This window comes from Lepidochelys olivacea, assembly GCF_965140295.1.
Source record: "Lepidochelys olivacea isolate rLepOli2 genome assembly, chromosome: 1".
Taxonomy (NCBI): Eukaryota; Metazoa; Chordata; order Testudines; family Cheloniidae; genus Lepidochelys; species Lepidochelys olivacea.
Genome location: NC_140411.1, coordinates 202,391,076 through 202,406,452, shown reverse-complemented (window position 1 = coordinate 202,406,452; position 15,377 = coordinate 202,391,076). Strand labels below are relative to the sequence as shown.

General features: G+C 44.2%; 1 protein-coding gene across 5 annotated transcripts in view; it reads right to left on the bottom strand.

Moving 5' to 3' along the window:
• The window catches only part of GTPBP8 (GTP binding protein 8), a 49,394-nt gene that overhangs the window by 29,272 nt on the left and 4,745 nt on the right, over positions 1–15,377 (bottom strand). The gene's annotated exons all lie outside the window — the stretch shown is intronic.

Genomic DNA, 15,377 nt, shown 5'->3' with positions numbered 1-15,377 from the left:
GAGGTCAGGGGAATTTTATGAAGCACAAGGCCTGATTCTACATAGGGTGTCTCCCGGTGGCAGAGGACGGGGTCAACATTTGAGACACATAAAATGGAACCCCACATTTATGATTTTAGGAGGAAAAAAGTTTTCACTCTGACCGAGCTGAAGTCTAACCTTTCAGCCAGATTTTGAGTGTCAAAAATTGCTGTTCGAAGTTGAGCTGTTCAGAGTAGGCAGGGCTGGTAGCATCACCTATTACTAAGGTGGCCTGATGTTTCCTGTCATAGGACCCTGTTTTCAGTTGCTTATAACATTACCAAACTTTAACAGTTTGAGCTGAAATTTTCCATGCTGGATGACTGCCTCAGGCTGAACATTTTTGGAAAGTTTCAGCCGAAACAATTCAGTTGTTTCTGAGAATACAGCTACATTGTTTGCATGTTTTAAAAAAAATTCTGTCAACCTTCTCTCTGAGAAGCCATAGTGCCCCATGCTTTAGAGCAGGGACTTGAAATTTGGCAAGGGTGTGGCCTTTATGTCAGGGAAATGCCTTTTGCCATCCCCATACAGGCAACCTTAATTCTGGCTTTTCCTAATGTCTGAGTGCTTGACTTTGCAACCTTAATAATGTTCTTTTAATATAATTATTTTGAGTGACATTAAAATATAATTAAAATAGAAAGGGCATGTTATAAGCTTCTGTCTGTTAAACAGGACCTGCCCCTCTCTGGGCCTGGCTGAATGTACGATTGGCGTTCCCCTGTATGGAGTTGGCCTTTTAGAAGGGTTGAGAGTGTGCCGGTGCATTGACCCAGAATCTCAGATGTCTTCAAACTTTCTATGGAACTGCTGACTAGGTAAATGTTTAGGTCCATGGACTTTCTGGGCCTGAAGTTATCAGAATGGGGAGGTTCTTCACTTCCCTAAAGGTAATCTAATTGGACCCCATTTGGTGATGCCAGCCACCTCAGAAGAGGAGTGCTCCAGTCTGATTCATCAAGAAGCTCCTGAGAAGAATTCCAAGGGGAGGAACAAGCCAGGTTTCCTGATCTATAAAATGGGGATTAATGATGTTTTCCCCTTTGGTAAAGTTCTTTGAGATCTATAGATCACCATACAAGAATTATTATTATTGGTTTTTACAGGAGTATTGATTAGCCCTTTGGGATCACATGCAAAAGCCACTCAGAAACCTGCTCTGCAGAGCTCTTTAGATCAGTGGCTCTCAACTTTTCCAGACTCCTGTGCCCCTTTCAGGAGTCTGATTTGTCTCGTATACGCCCAAGTTTCACCTCACTTAAAAGCTACTTGCTTACAAAATCAGACATAAAAATACAAAAGTGTCATAGCACATTGTTACTGAAAAATTGCTTACTTCCTCATTTTTAACATATAATTATAAAATAAATCAACTGGACTAAAAATATTGTACATTTCAGTGTCTAGTATATAGACCAGTATAAACAAGTCATTGTCTGTATGAAATTTGAGTTTGTACTGACTTCGCTAAAGCTTTTTCTGTAGCCTGTTGTAAAACTAGGCAAATATCTAGACGAGTTGATATACCCCTTGGAAGATGTCTGTGTACCCCCAGCAGTTTGTGTACCCTTGGTTGAGAACCACTGCTTTAGTTGGTCATTCAGCATTGTTACTTGGGCCTGTTGGAGTTCAAACATTCAAATCCCGTGCAGGAGAACTCGTATAAAAAATGCCACAGCCCTCTGCTCACTCTTGTCACCTTGTTGCTGTTTGTATCCTCCACCTACTTATTTTCATGCCTTTTTTAACATTCCTCCTATGACTGGAATGACTTTCCTCTTCCTACACACCATGCATCCTTCTTTGCCTTCCCCCTCCAAATCCCTCCCCCTCACTTTGCTTTGCACCACTGACTTCCTTCTGCTCCAGGTCTGCCTGCTTCTCTCCTCTTACCATATCTCCATCTACATTTTTAACAGACTATGCATCTCACTTTACTTTCATAATATGCCCCCCAGGCCTCTGTCCTAATGAGCAACATAAAAGGATCTAGGGCCTGTTTTTCTGTCGCTCTGTAGCTTGTGCTGTCATTTATGCTAATACAAAGCAGGTGTGAAATGCTCCCACAAACAGAATAGTAACATTTTTACACCCACTTTGTACTGGTGCAAACACCAGCACAAGCGGCAGAGCCCCAGAGAGTCAGGAGCCTGATGTGTTATGTTTCTCCATGCACAAGGTGCAAGCAGATACTTATGGCCTGAATTACTTATTTTAGAAGAACAAGAGAGAAGAAAAGTAAAGTATCCATGATGAAAGAACTCAGTGCCTTCCTTCATAGTGACTTTGTGTTCTGAACTGAACACAAATGACCATCCTTCCCTTTATACAGCAGAGCCCTTCAAGGTTCAAAGGTGACTGTAGAGAAAACAAAAATGTAAGAGTCACACAGCCAAATAAAGCAAAGGGTTTTAGGGGAAAAAGAGTATAAGTTTCATGCTGAAATCCTCCTTTCCGCTTGGGTTAACCCCTGCTAGCCCTACACACCTGCACAGGAGCGGTGTTTCTCTCCTGATTAACCCCTTCTGCAAATAATCTCCTCCCACCCCCCACCCAACTCTCACCTGACCATTACAGGGTGAAATGCAATTGAAAAGTTGTTCCTCAAAAGGAGGGCTCAGCAGGAATGTCTGCAAACCCTCCCCCCCAACTTTTCCCTGCCAGTGCCTGTGGTATGTGTCAGTTATTCAGTGCGTAAGGGTGTTTGGGGGGTGGGGGGAGTGTTGCAAGGGGTCACAGAACAGCAAAAAATAAATAAATTAAAAATCAAGCTAGGTCCCTGAGGGGTGCCCGTTAAGCACTGTTTTACCAAAGCAACTGCTCCCAGATTATGATAGCAGCCCCACTTTTTTCAGACCATTTTATGCTCTGCTGACATTAGAGAGTGTGCCTCTCATCATTTGCTTTTCCACTCACTGTACGATACCAGTGAGAGGCGAAGTACCTCTACCCGGGGAAGGGGGGGGGGGGGGATCCATCATATGCTTTTTATAGGTTCCCTAAATTAATAAGCCTTTTTCACTTCTCTTTGATCAGCAGATAAAAGATAAAGGGTCATTCTTTTAGCTTGCAGCTTCAGCAAAGGCCACGGAGTTACACCACTGAGTGATTTGGCCCACTAAGCAGATGCGGCATCACCTAAACTAGCTCTTTTCAGAAGCGCACAGTTACATCCTTCCTCTAGGCTTTGTGCAGCCTGGCTGGTTTTCTGCTCCTATTTGTTCAGTTGATAAGTTTATGCTGCATGCCAACAAACAAATAAAAATGCTAATGTCACAGTAAAGGTGAGATTTTAATCAGACAGTCCAAGTCAGGAAATGCACAATTAAGGTTCCCACAGCAACAGTATCTCAGCCATACTGCGCAGTCTGCTCACAGTTATGCTACTGTAAACCCAGAGTAATTACACTAACTACAGGGGATTTACACTGATGTAATAGAGCAGAATTTGACCCAATGTACAAATTAAGGTTTAAGTCTAAACAACTTGTACAAATCAAAAATTAGGACCAGGAGGCTACACTGTTGTACTAGTCAGTCTTTACTGCATTTCTGTAGAACTCATCTGTCCCCCCCTTGCACAGACTTAAACTGATGGACTAAACAAGGTTCCTTTCATCCACCTGCCTCTGGGTGAATAGCCACCCTACCGCTAAAAACTAAGCAAGTTTAGGGAAATAAGTGAATACTACCTGGAGCTTCTCTTCTCCCTGCCTCATAACCCGGGAACAAGGCATTATAATGTAGCAACTTCAAAACAAATTAAAGGAAATATTTTTTCACTCAGTGCACAGTTGGGCTGTGGAAGCCACTGCCACTTTATGTCAGAGGCCAAAATCTTAGCAAGATTCAAAACAGGACTGGACATTTAAATGGATATCAAGAATATTCTGAATTATAGTAGTGTAAACATACATCTTGGAAGAGATATTAAACCTCATGTGTCAGGGCTTAAACTCACCTCTAACTATTAGGGATTAAGAGGTTTCATACACCTTCCTCTGAAGTATCTGGATCTAGACAGTCAGGGACAGGATACTAGACTAGATGGATCTCAGGTCTGATCCAGTCTGGTAATTCCTATGTGTGGAATTGAAACCGTAAGGGGATATAAAGAGATGGAGTGTAATTACCTGTGTAGAAATTTGATCAAGACACGAGGGGAAACACCCCTACCCTTGTAAAAAGTTCCATGAGATCTTTAGTAAACAAACTTGGTCAGGACCTTGGTCTTACATCCAACCTTCTGCTGTGGTATTGGCTCATCACTGAACCGGAGAGAAGAGTCCCATACCACTGCCCGCAGCACCTGTCTCTTCCATCCAAGCACTGGCCTAGTCCAATGCTTCTTAGCTTGGGAGGGTTTTTCGGATCACACACAGCAAAAGTAACAGGTTTCAGAGTAGCAGCCGTGTTACTCTGTATCCGCAAAAAGAAAAGGAGGACTTGTGGCACCTTAGAGACTAACCAATTTATTTGAGCATAAGCTTTCGTGAGCTACGGCTCACTTCATCGGATGCATTCACACAGCACAATGGCTCCAGCTTTACCAGGAGGCAGAGACACACAGTTGTTTTAGGAAAAATAACTGAATTCCCTGACTTGTATGCCATTAAATTCCCATCTACTTTTCTCCTCCTCCTCTCTGAGCTTTAATGCTGCTCATAAGGCCAAAGTCAGAGAAAAAAGGGAAGAAAAAATACACAATAGGAGGAGGAGTTCAATAGGAGGAGTTCAACTCCACATAAACCACGAAATTTGGCAGATAAGTCTCAGACCTAGTCTAGCCTTAAGTAGTCACACGCAGGTGCGGCACATGTTATGGAAGATAACCCAAGGTCTTGAGAGCCCTGAAATGCTTACATACAATATCATTCCATTGACTTCAGTTGAATTACACCAGGGGTGGCCAACCAGTGGCTCCGGAGCCACATGCGACTCTTCAGAAGTTAATATGCGGCACCAACTCCAGGGCTAGAGCTACAGGCACCAACTTTCCAATGTGCCGGGGGGCGCTCTCTGCTCAACCCCTGGCTCTGCCACAGGCCCTGCCCCCACCCCACCCCTTCCCGCCTCCCCTGAGCCTGCAGTGCCCTCATTCCTCCCCCCCCCAGAGCCTCCTGCATGCCATGAAACAACTGATTGGGAGGGAAGGGGAGGTGCTGTGGGTGGTGCTGGGAGCCGGCGGGGGGGTGGGAGGCACTGATGGGGGGCTGCTGACGTATTACTGTGGCTCTTTGGCAATGTACATTGGTAAATTCTGGCTCCTTCTCAGGCTAAGGTTGGCCACCCCTGAATTACACAGTGATGAATCTGGCCCAGAATTTCTATCATTTTCTTTGTTGGTTGTTTTAAATTAGAGAGCATAGACCAGATTTATATTCTATGCAATGCCACTGAAGTCAATAGGAATTGCTTGGCATGCAGGTCAGTGCAGAATTTGGTCCCATACTTGTATGCTTTCCTTGCAATTCATGGGAATTTAACCATCTGATTCCCAGTTAATGTTCCTGAGAGTTCCCTGTCTAAATGCTATGCTGTAGTGTTTTGTATTTCATAGCACAATAAACGTTGGTTTGTCCTCACAAAGGAGATGGTTATGTCATATCTCCATTGAAAGGGAATTAGCCTCAGGAGCTGTCAATTGAAGAAATCTAGATAATTCCATCCAGCAGTGCGTTTGTACTTCTTAAAACATCTCAGAGAGAGCTGAGAGATCATCTTCTTCCTTCTCTTCATGTGAAATCAGAGTTATACATTTGTTCTGGTGTGAACCTCCTGCACAATTCTCCCCAGGACCAATGGAACAGAGGTTGGCTCCAGGTGTGCTGGAGACTCAAAGACAGGAGGGGAATTTCCTGGAAATAGCACCCTGCTTTCTTTCTCCCACTAAGCCCCCATCTCAGCAACTCATCCAGCCTTCTCCGGGTCTTTTCCTCTCCTCAAGGGGTTTCACTACTCAGTCATCAGGCACCCTCCTCTTCAAATGTGCTCTGATCCCTTTGCCCAGCCTGCAGTAGTGCTGGTTGAACATCTTTCTAAAAGATATGCTCTAGTTCACAGCTGAGCTATTGGACTAGAAGAAGGAATCACTGGGTGATGTTCTGTGGCCGGTGCTGTGCAGGAAGTCAGACTAGAGCAGAGGTCCCGAAACCGTGGGGTGCGCCCCCCAGAGGGGGGCGGAGGAACATTCGGGGGGTTGCCGCTGGGACCCAGGCCAGACCCCACGGGGAGCTGGGAGGGAGTGCCACCCAGCTCCACTCCTGGCTCTGGCTGCTGACCCCAGCTGCCAACCCCCACCTGGCTACTGGCCTTGGCCAATGCTCCACTCCCACCCCCAGCTGTGGCCCCAGCCTTGGCCCCCTTACCTCTGTCCATGTGCTCCCCTCCCGAAGCCGCGACCTCACTCCCAGCTCCCTGTGGGGCCTGGGATAAAAGGGGTGGGGTGGGGCATGAGGTAAAAAGTTTGGGGACCACTGGACTAGAGGATAATAATGGTCCCTTCTGGCCTTAAAATTAACTTAATGGAGCTATGAGAATTTACATCCACTGAAGATTTGCCCCTATAAATCTCTTTCTCTTGTTCGAGAAAGCAGGTATTTCATTCTGGAGGCAGAAGGATTATAAGAGACACTGGCTCAGATTCTGCAGCCGGGGGCAGGACGGGGGAGGAGTTTCCAAATAGATTTACATATAAACCCACTCCTCTAAATCTGCCTTGAAATGCTGGCAGAAATTCTCAGTCTATCTATGAGTATATACTATACAGACAACAAGAAGGAATTTAAACCTGTAGATTCAAGCTCAGGACAATTCTGTTCCTTCAACTGGAAAGAAAAGAAGCTAAAGGCACCGAATCAGGGCTCAGTCATTTTAGTTTTGTTATGAAATAAAAGCACCTTTGATATGTGAGGGTGCTGCACTCTGCCTCTGCCGCTCCTACCCTCCGGGGGGAGTCACAAAAGAAACCATATTCTCATCAGGACTTTCAGGTGTGTGGGTGTTTCCAGGAATAAACAAAACCAAGTAACCACAGAGCACCTAAGAAGCTGCTTCAGAAACAGCCCCAACCCCTTTACTCTGTGACGTTCTCCTCCGGGTTTCACTTTATCACTCTGTTAGGGGAGCAGGTTGGTCAGAGTTTGTTGTTATTTTGTGGGACTGAAATGATAGGAAACGACCACAGCAGGACATCCTTTACAGGGCGCTGCACGTAACAGCTGAAGCTGGATTCCATTATTTTAGCTGCCTTCACAGTCACATTTCAGGTGGGTTTGCAGGTTAGATTCAAGCTGCTTTGGTGGAACTCTTTGAAGGACTAGGACTGGAATAGCAGGGGGGGCAGCAGGACTGGACTGAGGGGCAATGGCACAGCTGTGTGAGGTGCAGAGATGAAATAACGGGAGGGGGGCTGCAGGTCAAGATTCAGGAACATTTGCAGAGCCGTATGGGGAGCCCAGAAGTAGAATAGCTGTAGGGCTGCAGGTCAGGATTGTTGTAGAAGAAGTTTGTACAGCATCTGCCCACGCAAAAAATGTCTCTATCCAATGCGTTTCCTTGTTCACTTTTATGACCACACACAACAAATCCATAAAATTCCTCTATTTTTTTTACTTGGGGGGAAAAGAGTTTAAAAATGAAAAAAAAAGTTATTTAGTAAAATCAACAAAGGTGGGGAAAACTATCAATAATTGTAAGTCTCTGGTGCAAATCATCAAGAAATAGGAAATTTCCTATTAAGCTTGATGCTCCAACTCTATTAGTGTCTGTAGGGGAGTTAAAGGTTCTTTAAATAGACGTATCATGGTGAGTAGCTCACAATGCACTAGACTGTAAATGCAGCCTTCTTGCCAAAGGCCAGAACAAGTCATTTCGTTGACAGGACGTCGTGTGGGTTCTATGCAGTCAGGTGAGAGTATCAATAGTGCAGAGACCAGCTCTCTTGATTGATGAGACTTTTCACATGTATCTATTTATGTCCAGATTACTTAGAGACATCATCACTCATTGGGGTCTCAAGGCCTAGGACTCTAGGATGCTGTGGTTGACACAATAGGCCAGATCCTCAGAAGTCAATGGAACTATGCCAGTTTACACTAACTGAGGATCTGACAAAATAACCACCTGTCAATATTAAGGCTCTATTAAGTAGTAATTTTACTCCCAAAAACTTATTTTCTATCTATACTTCAATAGTTACAGCGTATCTTCCCAAATCCTGCAGCTGCTCTGTATACTGAACAAGTTATTATAAGTTCTGTTGTCAGGAAAGGCTTAAGTCTGAGCAAAACCACTTCAAACGGAGCTGATCACAGACTGTGCATCTCTCAGGCAATGTCTGATGATACTATAATAAACAGACAGTGGATCTAAAGTAACCCACATTAAAAACCACAGTGGAGAACCCATACTTCAGCTACAAGAACAGACAAGAGCTGGCTTAAGACTGGCAACGTGACAAGTCTGCATTCCATTTCAAATAAATGGTCCTGGTGTTGACTCTGCTGTAGTGCTATGGTAAAACCACGCAACCCCACAGAACGTGTGCCCTCTGAGGCCTCTCAGGACTATTCGGTGCATGTGATTATACTGCTGTCAGGACTGTACTGTTGTCTGAAGGGATGCTGTCAGAGGAAATCATCACTACCCTCTCTCTGAGATTGTTTCCTCCCTTGGCTTCAGAAACGGTCATCTCTGGTGTTCTTTCTCCCTCTCCAACTGCTTCATTGCTATCTCCACTGGGGGCTCTTCCTCCTCCCTTTTGTTCTCTGTTGGTGACTCTCAGGGCTCAGTCACTGGACCTCTTCTTTTCTCCTCTCTGCTGCTACCCAGAGGTAACCTCATGCAGTCTCCTGGCTTCAGTTACTACTTTTAGTAGAGATGGCTCTCAGGTCTAGCTCAGCACCCTACCCTACCCCTCTTTGTCCAGACTCTTCTTGAATAATGCACACACCACCAGCTCAAGTTCAACACCATGAAATCCAATCTCCTCCCATTTCCTGCCAGACCTTTCCCTCTTCTTCCCCATTCCCTAGCCCAGCTGGCAACTTCTCCCATCTCTGCATTGTCTCAGCATCACAATCAACTCCCCACTCCCACCCTTCCTGTTTCCCCACATTCATGCTGTCAATAAATCCTCTCAATTTCCCCTCTGCACGATCTCCAAAGTCCATCCGTCCTCCTCCATTCAACTTATCCAGGCCCTGATCCTCTCTCACCTTGACTTCTACACCCTCCTCCTCACTGGCCTCCCAGACGTACAGCTCTCTTCACCTCCTCTGTAAAAGAGCCTAAGCTCCTCTGGTGTAACAGATAACAGTTTCTAGTTGAGAAAAGACAAAAGCATCTCCATTCTCTGGGGTGCAGAATCAAGAGAAAACATAAGTCCCACCTCAATAATTTTGTGTTTTGGTTCCCAGGCCCTTTGTTTATGGGGCAATCTTTTTACAAGAAAAGAAATAGTTCAAAACCCCAGCAGACTCACTGCCTCTGAGCTCTCTGGTCTAACACCCTTGCTGTGAACCTCTAGCTGGTCTCTGAGCTCCGAGGCCTCTCCAAGGCACTGTGGAGGTCTAAAAAGCAAACAAAATGTTCAAAAGTATAAGGGATGGAATGGAAAATATTATAAAACAATGGTATGTCCTCCTATGCAGTACTGTGCTCAGTTCTGGTCCCCTGAGGATACAGCAGATTTAGAAATGGGACAGAGGCAGATGGCAAAAATGATTAGAGACGTGTGAAGAAAGACTGGGGCTGTTTACTTCAAAGGAGATGAGCAAGATGGAATATAATAGAGGCATGTGTATACAAAATAACAAATGGTATAGTTAAAGTACATTGAGTGTTTTTATTCACCTTCTCTCATATTACTAGAACAAGGGGCATTCAATTAAATTACATTTAAAACTAAGAGGAAGAAATATTTGTTCATATAACACAGTTTACCCATGGAACTCATTGCCACGTGATATTATTGTGGCCAAGGACTCAGGACTAGACCTTTTTATGGGTACTGAGAACATCCACAATAACATTGGGCAGGATAAAAAAAATTATAAGTGGGATAAACTGTCACACTTTCAAGCCTAAACTACCCCTCAACTGGCAAAGATTAGGAAGAAACTGCCTCTAGGATAATCCATAATTGTCCATTATGGGATTTCTTGCACATTCCTCTAAAGCAGTTAGTAGCAGACACTGTCAGGATGGTGGACTAGATGGACCAGTGGACTGATCTGTTACGGCAGTTCTCATGTTCCCTGCTCTTTTCTCTAAGCAAATCTGATACCTGGAACCCACTTCCTGGCCTGCCTCCACCTCTCCTCCCATCAGTAGGTCCCCAACTTTATAGACCTTGATCCTGCTAGCCAAGAAGTGTTAATGTAACCACAAAAAATACATACCAAAGTCATGGTCCTAACAAAACACATGCCGGCCTCTCTGCTTAGTCTGCTTTTAGTGACAACTGTTACTCCCTTTTGGCTGTCATTCTGGATTTTAATTATTTTGGGTTATACATATGGCCAGCTAGAAGCCCCAGCACTTCTGTGGGACAAGAGAGTTCTGCATGTGAGATGCTGTCGGCTTGTGGGAGAAGTAACCAACCCTGAACTTGACCTGGAAGTGTCAGTGAGGAAGAAGAGAGATGGCGCCATTGTCCTAGCAAAAAGACAAAAATCTTTCAACCAGGGAGATGGGCTAGAAATTGGTGGGGGAGACAGCTGCCAAGCTTGGAAGGCTAAAGAACTTGTGTCCAAAGCTAAGTAAAAAATAGAAGTCTGTGGTGTTTTGATGTTGCTTGTAATTATTAGAATTGGGAGCACTGGCTGTTGGGAGTCTGAAAGGACAGGAAACTGGAAGGAGGGGGGAGGAGTTGAAGAGACTGAGGGAGAGCTACTGAGGGTGCAGCAGCAGCTTGGAAAAGAGGTTTCTACTTTAAAAAATAAAGTCCTGTTGAAGTTTGTTAGTACCTTGCCTGGTTACAACAACATTTTGGCGACGAGGATGGATCTTCCGCCTCTGAACCCACTTGCACCCCTTCTACAAAGCCCAGGTGAGCCTCCATTTGCTTTTACTGCCTGAATCCATATGTTTGAGACTTATCTGCTTACAATCAGTGCTACAGAGATTTCTGAAGTAAGAAAGTGTGCTCTGCTAATCCACTGCCTTAGAGCAGAAGGACAGCATATATTTTACATTTTTCCCCTTGCAGACAATAAATGAGAGACTCCACTCACTGCATTAAATAACTTTTTTGTGCCAAAAGTGAGTGTAGTAGCTAATCACTACAGATTTCGCCAGCGTGAGCAGAAACCAGGGAACACTATAATGCAGTATATTGCTTCCCTGAGGAGTCTGATTGTAACTTGTGACTTTGGGAATATGGCAGATGAGATGATTAGAGAACGTGTAAGAGAACGTTTACTTCTAGAACCACAACTTACACTAGAAAAAGCAACAACCATTGCTACCCAGACTGAGTCAGCTACAGCTGAAGCCAAAATAATGAGCATGGATACAGGAGGAACAGTCCAGGCTGTGACTCCTTTGCAGAAAAGTTCACTTTTGCTGCAGACAAACAATTACAAGAGGAAAACTAATGAAAAACCACCAAATCAGCAAATTCAAAATACAGTAAAAGCTTGCTTTCGCTGTGGATCCCCACAACACCTTGCAAGCTACACAGGATGTCCGGCAAAAGTAGCTCAGTGCTATCACTGCAAAAAGATTGGGCATTTTGCTAAAGTATGTCGCAGCAGCCAGTTCAATCAACAGGTGCATGCTGTTACAATACCAGATGTTACTGTGCTGAGTGTGGACAAAATCACTACTGCACATATTCCAGAACAAATAAAGGGCACGGTAAATGTTTCCGCCATACCCTCAGGCGAATCACACTCTATTCAGCTAACGTTGGACACTGGCTCTGCAGTATCTATACTACCTGATTCCATCTATTTGCATTACTTCAAAGACGTGCCTCTTACTGAACCAAACTTCACTTGGTGTGTTATTTGAAAAACCATATTTCAGTACATGGCTGCCTGCCAGCAACAGTTACTTTTGGTGATTGCTGTGTAACAATGTTCTACGTTGTCCACAAAGGCACTCCTATCCTTGGCAGAGATTTATTGGCTGTTTTAAATCTCAGGGTAGTTAATGGATGAATTGATCTTCCTCAGCAAAGCACACTTGTGGTACACACACCAGTTTCAGCTGGGACCCAACACTAGGTTGAGGAGAAACTCGGCTGTGGTTATGGGTTTCTGCATGAAGTTAAAATGCGGAATAATGTGATGCCTGTATGACAGAAATTACAGCGCTTACCATTTTCAGTCAGGGAAGCTGTTTCAGAGGAACTTAGAAAACTTGTTCAAGAGGACATTACTGAAGAGATTAACTCCTCGGAATGGGTTTTACCTATAGTACTGACGCAGAAGAAGTGGGGAGGCATTTGCCTTTGAGTGGACTTACGGGAGCCAAATAAAGGTATTGTGATTGACAGCCATCCTCTTCCTCACATAGCAGAAGTATTTGCAGAATTCCTTGGAGCAAAGATGTTTTCTACTCTTGATTTGCAGAGCGCATACCACCAGGTTATGTTGCATGAAGATAGCAGAGACCTCACAGCATTTATTACACGAGGGACTATTCCGTTTTAAACATGTTCCATACGGTCTTGCATCAGCCCCAAGTGCCTTCCAAAAAATGATGTAATTGATTTTGAAGAATCAACATGGAGTTCAGTGCTATTTGGATGATATTAATTGTGTTTGGAAATACTTCAGAGGAGCATGACAACAATCTGCAGTCTGTACTAAACTGCATCAGCAAAGCAGGCCTCAAACTCAATAGATCCAAAAGCAAATTTAGACAAACTGAACTCTCCTTTCTGGGGCATACAATTTCACAGGCTGGACTAAAACCTGATCCGGTTAATATCCTGGCAATTTCAAATGCTCCTCCTCCAACAGATTTGCAAACCTTACGTTCCTTCTTGGGTCTTACCACCTGGTATGCAAAATTCATTCCCAATTATGCTTCTGTCATTGAATCATTACGAGAATTACTATGGGGAAGTTCAACCTTAATGTGGACAACGGATGCACAAGCTAGTTTCAAAATGGTGAAAGACTTGATTGTACATAGTCCAGTACTTGCACTATTCAGTCCTGCATTGCCCACAATTGTAACTACTGATGCTTCTGATTATGGATTTGGGGCTGTCCTCACACAACTTCATGAGGACAACACAGAAAGGACTGTTGCATTTGCTTCAAGGACACTAAGTAATGCTGAGAGAAAATATTCTGCAGTCGAAAAAGAAGCACTTGCTTGTGTCTGGGCTACTGAAAAATGGAGAACTTACCTGTGGGGCCGCATGTTCAAGTTGCGCACAGACCACAACCCTTTGACGACGTTGCTCACCACAAAAGGACTGGGAAGAGCAGGATATGGTATTGCTCGACGGTCTGCAAGACTACTCTCTTTTAATTATGAACTGGAATAAAAGCCTGGAAACCAAAATGTGGTCACTGATTGCCTTTCTCGCCTGCCTTTGCCTTCACCTGATGGTCCACAACAGGATGAGGATGTAGTAGTTGCGCTTATTACAAGCACTCTTACTGCAGTTACAAGAGAACAATTTCAAGCTGCTTGTTCAGCGTGTCCAGTTCAACAAAAACTATGGGAATTTCTGACAAAGAGATGGCCCTGTAACCCTAAAACCCTTGACCCAGTTTTGCTGCCTTATTTTAGATTTCGGTATGAACTTTCATTGCTCGATGGCTGTGTGCTATGAGGTACACACCAGCTACTTGTGCCAGAAGAATTACAATCAAAACTCATACAGTTGGCACACGATACTCATCAAGGAATTGTCAGAACGAAACAATGATTACGGGATCTGTATTGGTGGCCAGGGTTGGACTCTCAAACTGAAGCACTCATAAAACTGTGTCACTTGCCAAATGCATGATAAGACAGCAGTGACATGTACCCCTCCATTACAGCCTGTTCCTCTTCCTGAATCTGCATGGGGAAAAGTGGCGATTGACACTGTAGGACCCTTTGATACTGCTCCAACTGACTGTCATTATGCCATCACCTTAATAGACTATTTCAGTAAATGGCCTGAGGTAGCGTTTACATCGCAAATCTCTTCTGCTAGAGTAATTAAGTTCCTCTCTTCAGTTTTTAGCAGGGAAGGTAACCCCAAAGAACTGGTTTCAGATAATGGTAGTCAATTTACTTCCCTGGAGTTTGAAACTTTTCTAGCAAAGAGGAACATTTTACACAGAAGGTCATCCCTATCCTACCCTGAAGCCAATGGGGAAATCAAACGGTTTAACAGAAGTTTGAAAGAGTTTGCAAATGGCTAAATTGGAAGGGCGATTGTGGATAACCTTCACTACTGATTTCTTGCAAGCATACCGGGCTACATGACATGCCACAAATGCAAAGATCACCCACAGAGTTACTGCATGGGAAACAGATGAATACTAAACTGAACATTGCTGGATTGTTAAAGGCACGACCTGAGGCCCCAACTGAGGATGATGTGAGAAAAACAGTTGAACAGAGCCAAGCAAAATATAAGCCTTTCACAGACAAGCGTCGGGGTGCTAAAGAACCAAAGTTTCAGTGTGGTTCCTTCGTTAGAGTATGAAAACCTGGAATTTTATGCAAAGGGGACGATAAATTCACAGCTCCTCTTAAAATCATAGAGAAGAAGGGACCTTACACCTATCGACTTTCTGATGGGCTGGTATGGAATGCTTCTTATCTTGCACCTGTCTGTGCACCAAGAGGAGATTATGCCAACAAGACATTGCACTGGAACCAGGGCTTGAGAGACGGCCTGTCAGACCCAGACGACCACCTGTCTGGACTAGAGACTATGTTATGTAGTATTTATAGTGTTTTTAGTGTAATATTTCTGTCAACAGTATAGTGCCTTGTTTCCTATTTGTTCCTGTGGTTAGAACAACAATGTTTATTGTAATTGGGAGAGTTTCTTAAGAGAGGAGGGAGTGTGGTGTTTTGATGTTGCTTGTAATTATTAGAATTGGGAGCACTGGCTGTTGGGAGTCTGAAAGGACAGGAAACAGGGGGGAGTGGGGAGGAGTTGAAGAGGATGAGGGTGCAGCAGCAGCTTGGAAAAGAGGTTTCCACTTTAAAAAATAAAGTCCTTTTGAAATTTGTTAGTACCTTGCCTGGCTACTACAACAAAGTCCCCTCCCCCACCCCACCCCACACACACATTCTCTCTTCTGAGGTTGGAGTGAGCCTCATTGTTTTAGAGTAGGATTAAGGCCCTGATCCCTACAAGGACAGAGCATCTCCTGTGGGGC